This window comes from Choristoneura fumiferana, chromosome 24 (genome assembly GCF_025370935.1).
Source record: "Choristoneura fumiferana chromosome 24, NRCan_CFum_1, whole genome shotgun sequence".
Classification (NCBI taxonomy): Eukaryota; Metazoa; Arthropoda; class Insecta; order Lepidoptera; family Tortricidae; genus Choristoneura; species Choristoneura fumiferana.
Window position 1 is genome coordinate 12,805,921 of NC_133495.1, and position 12,729 is coordinate 12,818,649.

At 39.5% G+C, this 12,729-nt stretch overlaps 1 protein-coding gene and 1 long non-coding RNA gene across 6 annotated transcripts in view; one reads left to right on the top strand and one right to left on the bottom strand.

Moving 5' to 3' along the window:
- Positions 1-12,729, top strand: part of Neto (Neuropilin and tolloid-like) — a 341,810-nt gene that overhangs the window by 96,494 nt on the left and 232,587 nt on the right. The window lies entirely within an intron of this gene.
- On the bottom strand, positions 6,614-7,484 carry LOC141441575 (uncharacterized). The gene is made up of 2 exons (XR_012452815.1): positions 7,425-7,484; positions 6,614-6,888 (listed from the first exon to the last, which is right to left on the bottom strand). It is a non-coding gene; the product is annotated as an uncharacterized lncRNA (long non-coding RNA).

Here is a 12,729-nt window from a genome sequence, read left to right on the forward strand (position 1 = left end):
TAAGGTCGTGGATGATTAAAGTAATCGTTTTAGTTTACTGCTATGAACCTTCGCAAAGTAACGCTTGATTTACTAAATGGTTTAGCAGTTTGTAATTTTTATAATGATTTAAACTTTACATTCGGGACCTTTAATACCATGATCTTACGCAGTCAGTTTCTCTAACCATTAGGTTATTCAACAAGGAAATTCTTTAACCGCCGCTTTATTTAACTTCGGCCGTTGAGGCCGAAAGTTCTCGAGTGGAGACCGCGGATCGGCAAGCGCAGCGTAGGACGTCCACCAACGATATGGACGGATGACCTGGTTAAAGCCACGGCTCACGGTGGATGCAGGCCGCTGCCAACCGAAGCACCTGGAGGTCTATGGGGGAGGCCTATGTCCGACAGTGGACGTCTTATGTCTAATGATGATGATGATGTTGAAATTTAACTTTTCAAAGTTAAAGTTGTCCTGGCTCCTCGATGAAGTGGCAGTTATTGGCGAAGGGCCAATTAGTATAATTCAATTACGGCCGCCCCAGCGCAGAATGATTGAGTTAAGACGGCGAAGAGAGAGATGCAAAACAGTACGAAAGAGGTAAATTAAAAGTAATATATATAGTAAAGAGGTAAGTTTCTTGCCGGATTCTTCTCAATAGAGGTTTTTCCGAACCGGTGGTAGATTTTTTTTGACATTCACAAGTGCTTGTTATAGCCTAAATTTTTAATACTTAGATATTTTGACTTTGACTTTGTAACAGAATGTATAAGTGTTGCATCCTTTTATAACGCCTTTGCAACTAATTTGGAACGTAAGAATCGTGACATCATCATCATCATCCCAGCCTATAAACGTCTCACAGCTGGGCACAGGCCTCCCCTCGGAATGAGAGGGCTTGGGCCGTAGTTCCCACGCGGGCCCAGTGCGGATTGAGAACTTCACACTCTCCATTGAATTGCTTTGTGAAGCAACCTGCGGATTGTGCAGGTTTCCTCACTTCAAATGTAAGTTCGCACATGAATTCCGATAATCTCAGAGGTGGGAGCCGGGGTTTGAACCCACGATCCTCTGCTTGAGAGGCCATAGGTCAAACCACTCGGCCACAACGGCTACCGTCGTGACATGTATTTATTTATTCAGGCGGTTCTTTAATTTTGCGTCGAAAATAGTTTTCCTAAATGGTTAATACGAACGTTTTTTTTTTAAATTGTAGGTATTTCAGGACTGTTATAAAAGGTGAGCCCTGTAACAAGAGCTAAAAATTAAACCACAGTTTCCACTCTTCATCTTGAGCTAATTTAGTTCTACAACTTTTGAAAATAACTAGGATTGATTTTTATTATAGTTTAAAAGGTTAATTGGACAAGCAATGTATTGCAAAATCCGTCATTTTGTTACGTGACAGGCGATGTCATTTAGGCTATTGGATGTCGTACATTGAAAATATCAATGAATTTGTTCGGATTAACATAATGATAAAATTACTTAAGTTTTGAGTTGCAGAACTAAAGTAGTTCCAATTGAGTAGCAGAACCTGTATTTTAATTTTTTGCTCCTGTTACAGGGCCCACCCGGTATAACCTAACCTAAAGGATTCTATACAGGACACTCCTGAGACGCAACCTATGTATTACGTTTTACGCTTAACATCTCTTTAATGCTTGGAAAAATTGCTGCTAGATCTGCCTAAAATTAGTAGAAAAATCTACGTACCTTTTTAAAAATGTATGAATAAAAATTACTAAAATGTCGAATTATATCATAGCTTTTTTATCTAGAGATACATTATACTCGTATGTTGGAAACCGTCCAGCCGACCAGGCTACAGAAATTAACAAAGAAATAGACATAAGGTGACCCAGGGCTATTGTAGCTGGGGGGATTTTAAATCTGAGCCGTCTGATGGCTTCCTTAAGGTAGTTGTCTTACCGCCAGCGAGGAAACGATTGGCTATCGACTATTTTCTCGCTCAAGAAACGAACAAAAGATATAAGATCCTGTGTGAGTAAAAGAGACACATATATTAATAGTTCATCGCTGGCTGTTCACACTGCCAGCAAGAACTCGTACTTACATCTTTTGTCGCAGCGACAAGAGCTATAAAACTCGCTGAGCTATACTCGTAGATACTCGCTCAGCGATGGCAGCTTGGCGGCCGACCCGCACGAGCGAGTCGAGTGAAGCGTGTAATCGCCCGTCGCCCTCGAATACTCGCTTACAGCCAGCGACAAAACTACACTCGCTTCTCGCTGCTCACCCACTCGTTTCTAGTTACTCGCTCTACTCGCTTCTCGCTCATCGTCGGCGGTGGGACAAGTGCCTAAGGGGCTCCTAGACGGGCCATATTTTCACTGCAATATGTGGCCGGCAACTATTGGTGTCCCTGTCTAACATGTGAGTAAGAGGGACACCAATAGTTGCCGGCCACAAGTTGCAGTGAAAATATCGCCCGTCTAGGAGCCCCTTTACGACGCCATGTTCATGTGTGTTGTGTGAAGACAGTCTTCTGGCGAACACAACGTAAAATGGCCGAGAAGAACATGGCGTCGTAAAGACGCCATCAGACGGCTCAGATACAATTTCCCCCCAGTTACGATAGCCCCGGGTGACCTTACTTACTTACGTTCAAAAACATAACTCTTCTTCGGGTAATCGGGTAAAATTAATTGAACTCTTGTCATACTGTACTCCATCCGTGTACTGCGGGAGTAGGTATACAGAAGTAATTTCTTCGGAATCACTCCTTATTAATAGAAAGGGTTGATTAAGTCGAGCCTTAAAAGTAATCTCGAAGGTAGTAATTAAAATATCATTTAGAGACGTTCCAATAAATCTTGATGGTATTCATTTTGTTCAGCAGCAGATATGAAGTGTGCAGGAGTTATTTCATTACCGTTTTCCTTAAAAATGTCGTCTCTTTTCATTAAAGTATCTGTTTCTGTTTCTGATGTCCTGTCAATCATTCAAAGATTAACTGAAAAAGGTATCTTTAAGGGATAAGTTTGGCTTCTTAGAAAAGACAGATTTGTTTCGGTCCATCAGTACTACCACCTATAAGACTAAAACGAAAGTGTGTGTGTGTGTTTGTATGTTTGTCCGTCTTTCACGTCGAAACGGAGCGACAGATCGACGTGATATTTTGCATAGAGATAGTTTATGGGCCAGAGAGTGACATAGGCTACTTTTTATCCCGGAAAAATGCACAGTTCACGAGGGAACAGCGCGAGATAACCGAATTCCACGCGGGCGAAGCTGCGGACTAAAGCTAGGTTACGTGGTGGCAAGACAGAACTCCAAAAAGGGCATCCACTTAGCATGTGTTGCCACAAGTTATGTGCAGCAACGCTGGTTTTTAACCCCCGACGTAAAAAGAGGGGTGTTATGAGTTTGACCGCTATGTATGTCTGTATGTCTGCCTGTGGCACCGTAGCTCTTAAACGGGTGAATAGATTAGAATGCGGTTTTTTATTTGAAAGCAGGTTTTCTAGCAATGGTTCTTAGATAGATTTTATCAAAATCGGTTAAGCCGTTTTTGAAACAATTGAACTTTGAAGTGACAGTGTTGGAATTTTTCCAACTTTTTGTCAGTTAGGTGGTGCTTTTAATATTTTTTTGTTAATTTCATGTGGTTTTGTACAATAAAGAGTTTAAAACGCAAAACAAATCTGGCTAGCCGTTTTAGCGTGAAGCTATATGCCATAAAGTAAGGAATGTAACATGAAAGTTGTAATTTAATTATATCTGTTGAATATTACGGAAATTAATTGCAAATCAGTTTCCGAGCGCGCCTCGGACGACCCAGTTAGGTAACTGCTGGTTCGCTAGTTTCCAACTCGTAACTAGTTATCTAAACTCTACACCAATGGTGGCAACTGTGTCGTAACCTAATTTGTGTTGTGTGAAAGTTATTGGTTATAAACAAGAGAGGATAACAATAAATTGAAAGAAACAAGCAAAACATTTAATTGTGACAACATATAGGTAAGCCGTGGTGGCCGTGTGGTTTGACCTATGTCCTCTCAAGCAGAGAGGGTCGTGGGTTCAAACCCGGGCTCGCACCTCTGACTTTCTCGAAATACATGTGCGGAATTACATTTGAAATTTACCACGAGCTTTACGGTGAAGGAAAACATCATGAGGAAACCAGCACAAACCTGCGATGCAATTCAATGGTATGTGCGAAGTTCCCAATCTGCACTGGGCCCACGTGGGAACTACTGCCCAAGCCCTCTCATTCTGAGGGAAGGCCTGTGCCCTGCAGTGGGACGTATATAGACTGGGATGATGGACAATACATATTCCATTCCATACTATTATTATAAATTCCATACTAATACTAATATTTCCATCAGGTGACCTGCATGCTCGTTTGCCTCCTCTTATTCTTAAAAATGTGTGGGTGTTTGTGTGTTTGTCCGTCTTTCACGTTGAAACGGAGCGACGGATTGACGTGTTTTTTGGCATAAAGATAGTTTATGGGCCAGAGAGTGACGTAGGCTACTTTTTATCCCGGAAAAAGCACAGTTCCCACCCTTGGGATTGTTTGGGCGCTGTTCCCTAACAGCGCGCGATAACCGAATAGCACGCGGGCGAAGCCGCGGGCAAAAGCTAGTAATGAAAATAAAAATGCGCATACGAAATGGTTCCGAATCAGCAATCTGACGGTCTTGCGTACTCTTTATTTAACACCACATAGCAAGGTGTGCGGAAAGTAGAGGTACTAACTTAGAAAAAATACCAAGGTAAGCAATAGGCCCCGCTTCAGAGCAATTCCTTCCAGGCAACCTTAACAATAGGAAGTCAATACGCCCTTAGGCGTCATGCGTAAAAAAGGTCCCCGGGGTTTTATTTGGGCACGGCAACCAAGTCTGCCTGCATGTTACTGCTTACGAACAACTGTGACGGTATAATACAATACAATACAATACAATTACTCTTTAGTGTACACCACAAATAGTAAGAGGTAATGTTATGGTTAAGTTGTGCAGCAGAATATTTAAGAAAACTTTACGTCTATTATAAAACCTATAAGTCCTATAACCCTACTTTAGCGCAGAAAATTACAATTACAAGAATTTTTATGCAACGCTATTGAAATTTACGATTTAATTTTTGGGATTTTTTACAAAATCCCGGAATTTCAATTCAATTGTTAGGCCTAATTTTCCGCGAGCAAAGTCGCGGGTAAAAGCTGATAATTAAGTATTTTCTGTATTTTTTTAAAGTATTATTAGTTTTTAAGTTTTACTCTTATAAGATTTTACCCGTGTGGTGTCGGGTTAGAATGAGGGCTATCGTTTTTTGTCTCACTAGATGGCGCACTGTTGCGTGAGGTTTTTAAGTATGGCTTTCAAAGTCTGTTACTACGGACGTAAAAACAAATTTTAGATTAAAATCATATTTAATACATCTTAAAACCGTACCATAAAAATATCGAGCATGCCACAGTGTTGCATAGTCCCCGTTTTGTTCGGAAAAAAGGGAGGACAAAGGTTTCCGAAAGACAAAACTGTCTCAAAACAGACATTCATTGCCCCGGAACGTATATTTGCCATAATTAATTTCAGATATTGCAAAATATCCACAAAATTATTCTAATTATAAATAAACCCGCGTAGCTCACCCAAAAACTATGAGATTTGACATTTCGGAGACCTCACGCTACACTAGCGCCTCTAGTGGCGAATTCATACGCGATAGCCCTCATTACACCTCTCCATTTCTTCCGCGGATGTCGTAAGAGGCGACTGAGGATATAGGTTAAGGTATACCGTAGGCGACAGGCTACCAACCCTATTGTACCGTTTTTGTTAAACTTAAAACCTAAAATTGCTAAACGTGGCTCCGAAGCGGTAACATTTCGTGTGCTCTGCCTCCTAATTGGCAATACAGGAGTGACATTTCTGTGTGTGTATTAGTTTTTAAGTATTTTATTTGTAATTATTTAATTTTGAATTCGCATTCTTCTTGGCAATGACGGGCTTTCCGGAAACGCTGGTAGTTTAAAAAATGACGTGTAAAAGTGCCCGGCCTATTTACTGAATAAATGATTTGAATTTAGATTTAATTATTTTTCTATTATTATTAACGAACTTTGGCGAAGTAAAGCTCGAATCGATTAATTAACAATCAGCATTGGGCAAAATCGTTAAATCTTTGGCATCGTTTTTGCCCAGCCCGAGCGCTCGCCGCATACCAAAGTGGGGGGACCTAAATTATTAATTTTGATATAGTGTTATTAGTGACCACGGGATAATTTATCGGGAACTCCGCATTGTCCTATCCCGGACTACCGCTATTTCCATTAAAATAGGCTTAATTGTTTTACATTTAATTATGTTACGGTCTTTGATTTATGTGTCATATTTTATCGCTGAGTATTTTCCGTAAGCCGTAGTGGCCGAGTGGTGTGGCCTATGGCCTCTCAAGCAGAGCGCTGTGGGTTCAAACCCGTGATCACATCTCTGAGCTGTTCATTCTGAAATTGTTAGAATTTTTTTCTTACGCATATCGCTAAGCTACCTTAATCAGGAGAGGCAAAAAGTGGCCACATCGATATAGGAAGAAAATTGTTATTAACTCTATGATCAGCATTTTGATGAAGATTGTAATGGTCAAAATAAGACAATGATTCTTTGGACACAATTTTAATGAATTTCAAACATTTCACTTACATACCGTGCTCCGTCCTAGCTTGTAGAGTCTTTGCTTTCCTGGACATTTTATGCTATTAAAGACACTAGCGACATTTGGGTCACTTGACATATGCGGCGAAGTAACGAAGTTTAGTAAAAACACTAGATCTTCGGAATTGAAAACAGCGCCATCTATATCGGCGTGTGCGAACTTCTGAAGAGGGGTCGCTAGCAGAGCGACGCACAGAGTGACGAACAGTTTCGATGACATCTGTAACAGTTAAAGGGTTTTTTTTACTTTTAATTTAGATATCCCGAACTAACGCTACCGCCATTGCTAGCATATCGTCAGCCAACATGAGTAATTTAATTAGAAAAAACCTTGACGCTGAAAAAACTGTCCCATTGGAGTGAAGCCACTTATTTAAAAAGAAAACTTTTATTTATCTTGCAACTTCAAAATTTAATTTCAAATCTTGTACCTATGTTGAAATTAACCAATTTCTATTTTGATTCACACTGTTAAAATTTCAAATGGCTACATTACAGTCCAAAAGATCCTAGTCACAGACGGATAGATTGATAGTATTGTCTTGTTAAAAAAGTGTTTGAAAAGCTCCCCCATTAGTCACTATCAGTCCCCCATCACCTCCCCGCGTTGAGAAAAATGTTTGGTCCAAACCAAATTTCATTCACACAACTCAACACGCACATTATACACAACACACACACACACGCATACACACATAATAGTCCCAAACTTACGCAATTTACAAATAAAATCAGTAGGATTATTTACTAACGTACCTTTCGGGTGGGTGCTAGTCGACTTCTAATAATATTATGAGACAACGTGACTAAGTCACACAAAGCTTATGATAAATACGGACAACAGGAAAAACTAGCTGAGTAATTACGCGTCAGTTTCACAAATGAATGGTTCCGTACCATCGCAGCGGAAAAAAAAACTATTAACTTTTTAGTTTAGACGACCAGATGGCCTAGTGGTTAGAGAACCTGACTACGAAGCTTGAGGTCCCGGGTTCGATTCCCGTGTCGGGGCAGATATTTGTATGAAAAATACGAATGTTTGTTCTCGGGTCTTGGGTGTTTAATATGTATTTAAGTATGTATTTATATCTATATAATTATATTTATCCGTTGCTTAGTACCCATAACACAAGCTTTGCTAAGCTTACTTTGGGACTAGGTCAATTGGTATGAATTGTCCCGTGATATGTATTATTATTATTATTATTATAATTACTTACTTTCCTCACCCGCGATCTTACGATAGCTACGAAACAAATGTGAGTTCATGCATCGCCCCTACCTCCACACTTTAAGAGTACACGTTGACCTGCCGAGTTTCATTACGCAGATTTTTGTTTCGCAGACCACTAGTAGCAGATTTTCTTTTGACCGAGCACGTTTAGTATAATTTCATTACGCCTATCGTTCGTTTCGCCGAGTTGTCGGTAGAAAGAATAGCGATATTATCGTTTAGTCGACCTTTAGGTACGCTGAAACACGATAAGCAGAGTTATCACATGGCATCAAGATGTAGTTACCAAGTTACCAAATAAACGTTGTTATCTATCTATATCTATATAGTTACGAGCGTTAGCGAGGAGCGTGTTAGATAGAATTGCGACTAACAAGGCATGAGCCCAGCGAGCGAAGCGAGCGTGCCGCATGTACCAGAACCGAACTGCTCGCGTCGCAAATAAGCTTGTTTTAACTTCATTATCATTATGAAATAAACACAAATTCGAAAGCGAAAAGATGTTTGAGCAAACTTTTAAAATACTTACTGACTCATACTCGTCGACCAACTGAATAGTCTACTAAAGGTTGAGGTACGAAACGTTAGTCTGCGAAACAGTCTGCGTACAAGTTACTCGGCGAAATGTGGTCTGCCAATCAATAATCTGCGTAAAAATTGTCGGCGAATCATCACACACACATTACATAAACCTATCACAACCACCACACTACTTTGGAACTCAGTAGCTCATCATCAGAGCAACGCAACCGTTAAACATGCTACCAACATAATCATCCTGGAAGCAGAAGAGCTGTATGAACACACATTTTGTTGTTTTTATGGTGTTTTTGTTGTGATGTAGTGTGTTTTTTATGTCAATAAATTTTGTGTTTGAATTTGAAATATGGCTCACGTTAGGTTTATTTTGGTACGGACGGAACTCTAAACTCAGTAAACACATTCCCTTCCTGAAGGAAACTATGGCGCTGGGTACCTACTGTCATATATGATATTTTAATGTGCAAATTTTAGTGTTTGGTTTATTTAACATTTTTCTTATATTTTTTAGGTAATTTGGTTTTGCCTACATAATAGGTTATTATACAATGTGTTATTTTTGATTTCCATTAACTTTAAGGAAACATACAACATGTATACTCGTAATTAAGTTATTTTTTCCAAGGAACTAGTGGCCCAACTCCGAGTGTTGATGAAATAATAATTAAAAAAAACATCGAATAGTATAAATTGGGACCCACACAGCATAATGTTGCGGCAAGCCACAACGCTGTTTTTCAGTGGGACCCATATACGACCATTATACGAAGTAAAACAATCTAAACTTTCTTAATTACTTTTGTTTTTGGATGTCTCTCTCTTATGTGTCACGTTAATGTCACTCTTCGAGTTTGTGAATTTTACAATATGACATGTAATTATGACTGTATGATGATAATGTATGAAAAATAAAATAGAATTATCCAAAGAGTTACCTACCAGATAGTTTCTATCAACGACCTGAGCCGTTTGTCGAAGTTAACAGAAATCAAGTAAAACATAGTGTATTATAGTTAAATGCTTTCCTTCCTGATAATACACGCATGCGGAAGGTAAAACTAATAATTAATTTAGAAAATTAATAGGCATAAGCACCCCGCTTTAGATATTAATAATAATAGCAATAATATCGTTTAAGATTGTTTTTTTGGAATCTTTTTGTATTTTTTTTTATTTCAATTCCAAATTTATACTTTTACGGTCATCCCGTAAAACCTAAATTGAAAATACAAACCCAGCACTGGGAATCGAACCCAGGTCCTCGGCATTCCGTGCCACGTGCTATACCGCTACAACACTGCTGGACAACGGTACAGACAGGAATTTCCCCTATGCACCACATATCAACAAACAAACAAACAGGCTGATATATGTGGTGCATAGGGGAAATTCGTGTCTGTACCGTTGTCCAGCAGTGGTGTAGCGGTATAGCACGTGGCACGGAATGCCGAGGACCTGGGTTCGATTCCCAGTGCTGGTCTTATTTTTCTGGTTTTTCTGTGCATCTATATTTCAGTTTGTATTTTTAATATCGTTTAATTCAGGCAACATGGCCCATACAATAAATTCCATACAATTTATACAGCCATACTCACCCGTGGTATCTCGTAATGGTTTGACAACAAGCGTGCATAAATATCTGATACGACTCTATTTCTAGGGCCGGAAGGACGTGTCAGATATTTTTGCACGCTCCGCTGTGGCAGATATTAATGCTTGTGACTGTACTCTATGGTTAACGAGGCCCTTTATGCTTTGTGAAAAGCGTGTGATGTGATGCGAGAATAATATAGTAGTGAGGCGAAAATCTATATTTTTTTTAATTTGCTTGGGTTGTTGCTCGAGGCCCCTGCAAGAGCGAGGCTCCGGGCGATTGCCCTGTTCGCCACACTCTAAGGCAGTTGTCTCACCGCCGGCGAGGAAACGATTGGCTATCGACTATTTTCTCGCTCAAGAAACGAACAAAAGATATAAGATCCTGTGTGAGTAAAAGAGACATATATATTAATAGTTGATCGCTGGCGGTTCACACTGCCGGCGAGAACTCGCTCTTACATCTTTTGTCGCAGCTACTAGAGCTATAAAACTCGCTGAGCAATAAAACTAGCTCGCTTCTCGCTCATCGTCGGCGGTGGGACAAGTGCCTAATTAATTCACTTGTTCTAGTTCGTCTCTATTCATCAAATATTACGGCTATAATTATTCAACACGATTTCTTTTAGAATTTATTGTTTATATCTAGAATGATTAGATTCTCTCATCTAGATTAGATAGACCATTATTTGCAGGTTAAGTCAATCAGTAGTATTAATAATTACTATCGATATTGACGCTGTGAAAAACAATAATATCGTTTGTAAATTCATTCACTGAAGAAGCGTTACTTTGCGGAGGTCCATAATATCAATAAACTAAAAGAATTTCTTTGCTCACCCGCGACCTTATGATAGCTACGTTCAGTGGTGCCCTTAGGCACTTGTCCCACCGCCGACGATGAGCGAGAAGCGAGCAGAGCGAGTAACTAGAAACGAGTGGGCGAGCAGCGAAAAGCGAGTGTTCGAGCAGGACGGGCGATTACTCGCTCCACTCGCTTGAGCCGGGCGGCCGCCGCAGCGAGTATCGCTGAGCTAGTTTTATTGCTCAGCGAGTTTTATAGCTCTTGTCGCTGCGACAAAATATGTGATAGCGAGTTCTCACCGGCAGTGTGAACCGCCAGCGATCAACTATTAATATATATGTCTCTTATACTCACACAGGATCTTATATCTTTTGTTCGTTTCTTGAGCGAGAAAATAGTCGATAAGCCAATCGTTTCCTCGCCGGCGGTGAGACAACTGCCTTACACGTAGTTTTTACCCTTGGCTTTGTCTATAATTATAGAACTTTACTAGCTTTTGCCCGCGGCTCCGCCCGCATGGTATTCGGTTATAGCGCGCTGTTCCCTCGGGAACTGTGCACTTTTCCGGGATAAAAAGTAGCCTACTCGTATGTTACTCTCGTGCCTATAAACTATCTCTATGCCAAAAATCACGTTGATCCGTCGCTCCTTTACGGCGTGAAATACGGACAAACATACACACAAACACACACACTTTCGCATTTATAATATTAGTATATAGTATGGATTAAAAAGTTAATTCTAAAAGAGAAATTTCACAATCCTTTATCATACTATAAATATGGTCGTCCTGTATGGATGGCGCTCCCCGTGATAGGGTAACTGAAATTATAAAAGGTAGAAAGATCTCTCCTGAGGAACCGTGTGATAACCGATTTTAGTGACAAGAAAAACTACGTCCATAATAAATATGTTGTTTTATTTAGTTTTTTATTCAATCCGTGTTTATACTATGTTGCCTAATAAAATTGTCTTGGTTGCATAATTGAATGTTTTGAACGCTGCTATGGAGGTCAATTTAACGAAAAAAAAAACCACTTATCGTGTTTTTGGACTCCCAATTGACAAGATTCATTTTTTTAACCCCTATTAATTACTCAGGAATCGAAGTAGTTTTGCCTCCTGAACATGGGAAAATATTTATTATAATTTATTTCTCTATATTTAAAAAACAAACAAAAATATGAAGAAAAAAATCTGAATTTTCACACAACAACCACAGAATAGATAATAATATGTTTCCTTTGCCTTTTTCACCAGAAAAAGGAGTCGTCATATTTTGACAACGTCTACGTCGGATTTACGTGATTTTTTTTTTAAATAGAGACTAGACAAAAGTAATGGATCTATTGTGTTGTAGTTTTGGAGTTATGACCTTTTAGAATAAGCACATCTTAAAAAAATTGTAATAAATTAATTAATAATCGTAGATTTTTTTTAAATATTAGCACAATACAAGTAGGTAATATATACTGTGATATTACTTGTATTGTGATATTAGTCTCTAGTTTGCAGCACGCGTTTCGTAATGTGAAGGATTTCTTCTTTTTTTTACGACTGGATGGAAAACGAGCAAGTGGGTCTCCTGATGGTAAGAGATCACCACCGCCCATAAACACCTGCATCTACCCCTGGGTATTGCAGATGTGTTGCCAACCTAGAGGCCTAAGATGGGATACCTCAAGTGCCAGTAATTTCACCGGCAGTCTTACTCTCCACGCCGAAACGACAGTGCAAGCACTGCTGCTTCACGGCAGGATTTCACATCATTAAAGAATAATGTGTAATATTGTTCTGTATTTTCACGTTCGTTTTTAACAACAACATGGTCAAATAAAATACTTACGGCCGCCAAACGCCTAGAAGGGGTATAATTTCAAAACATTATT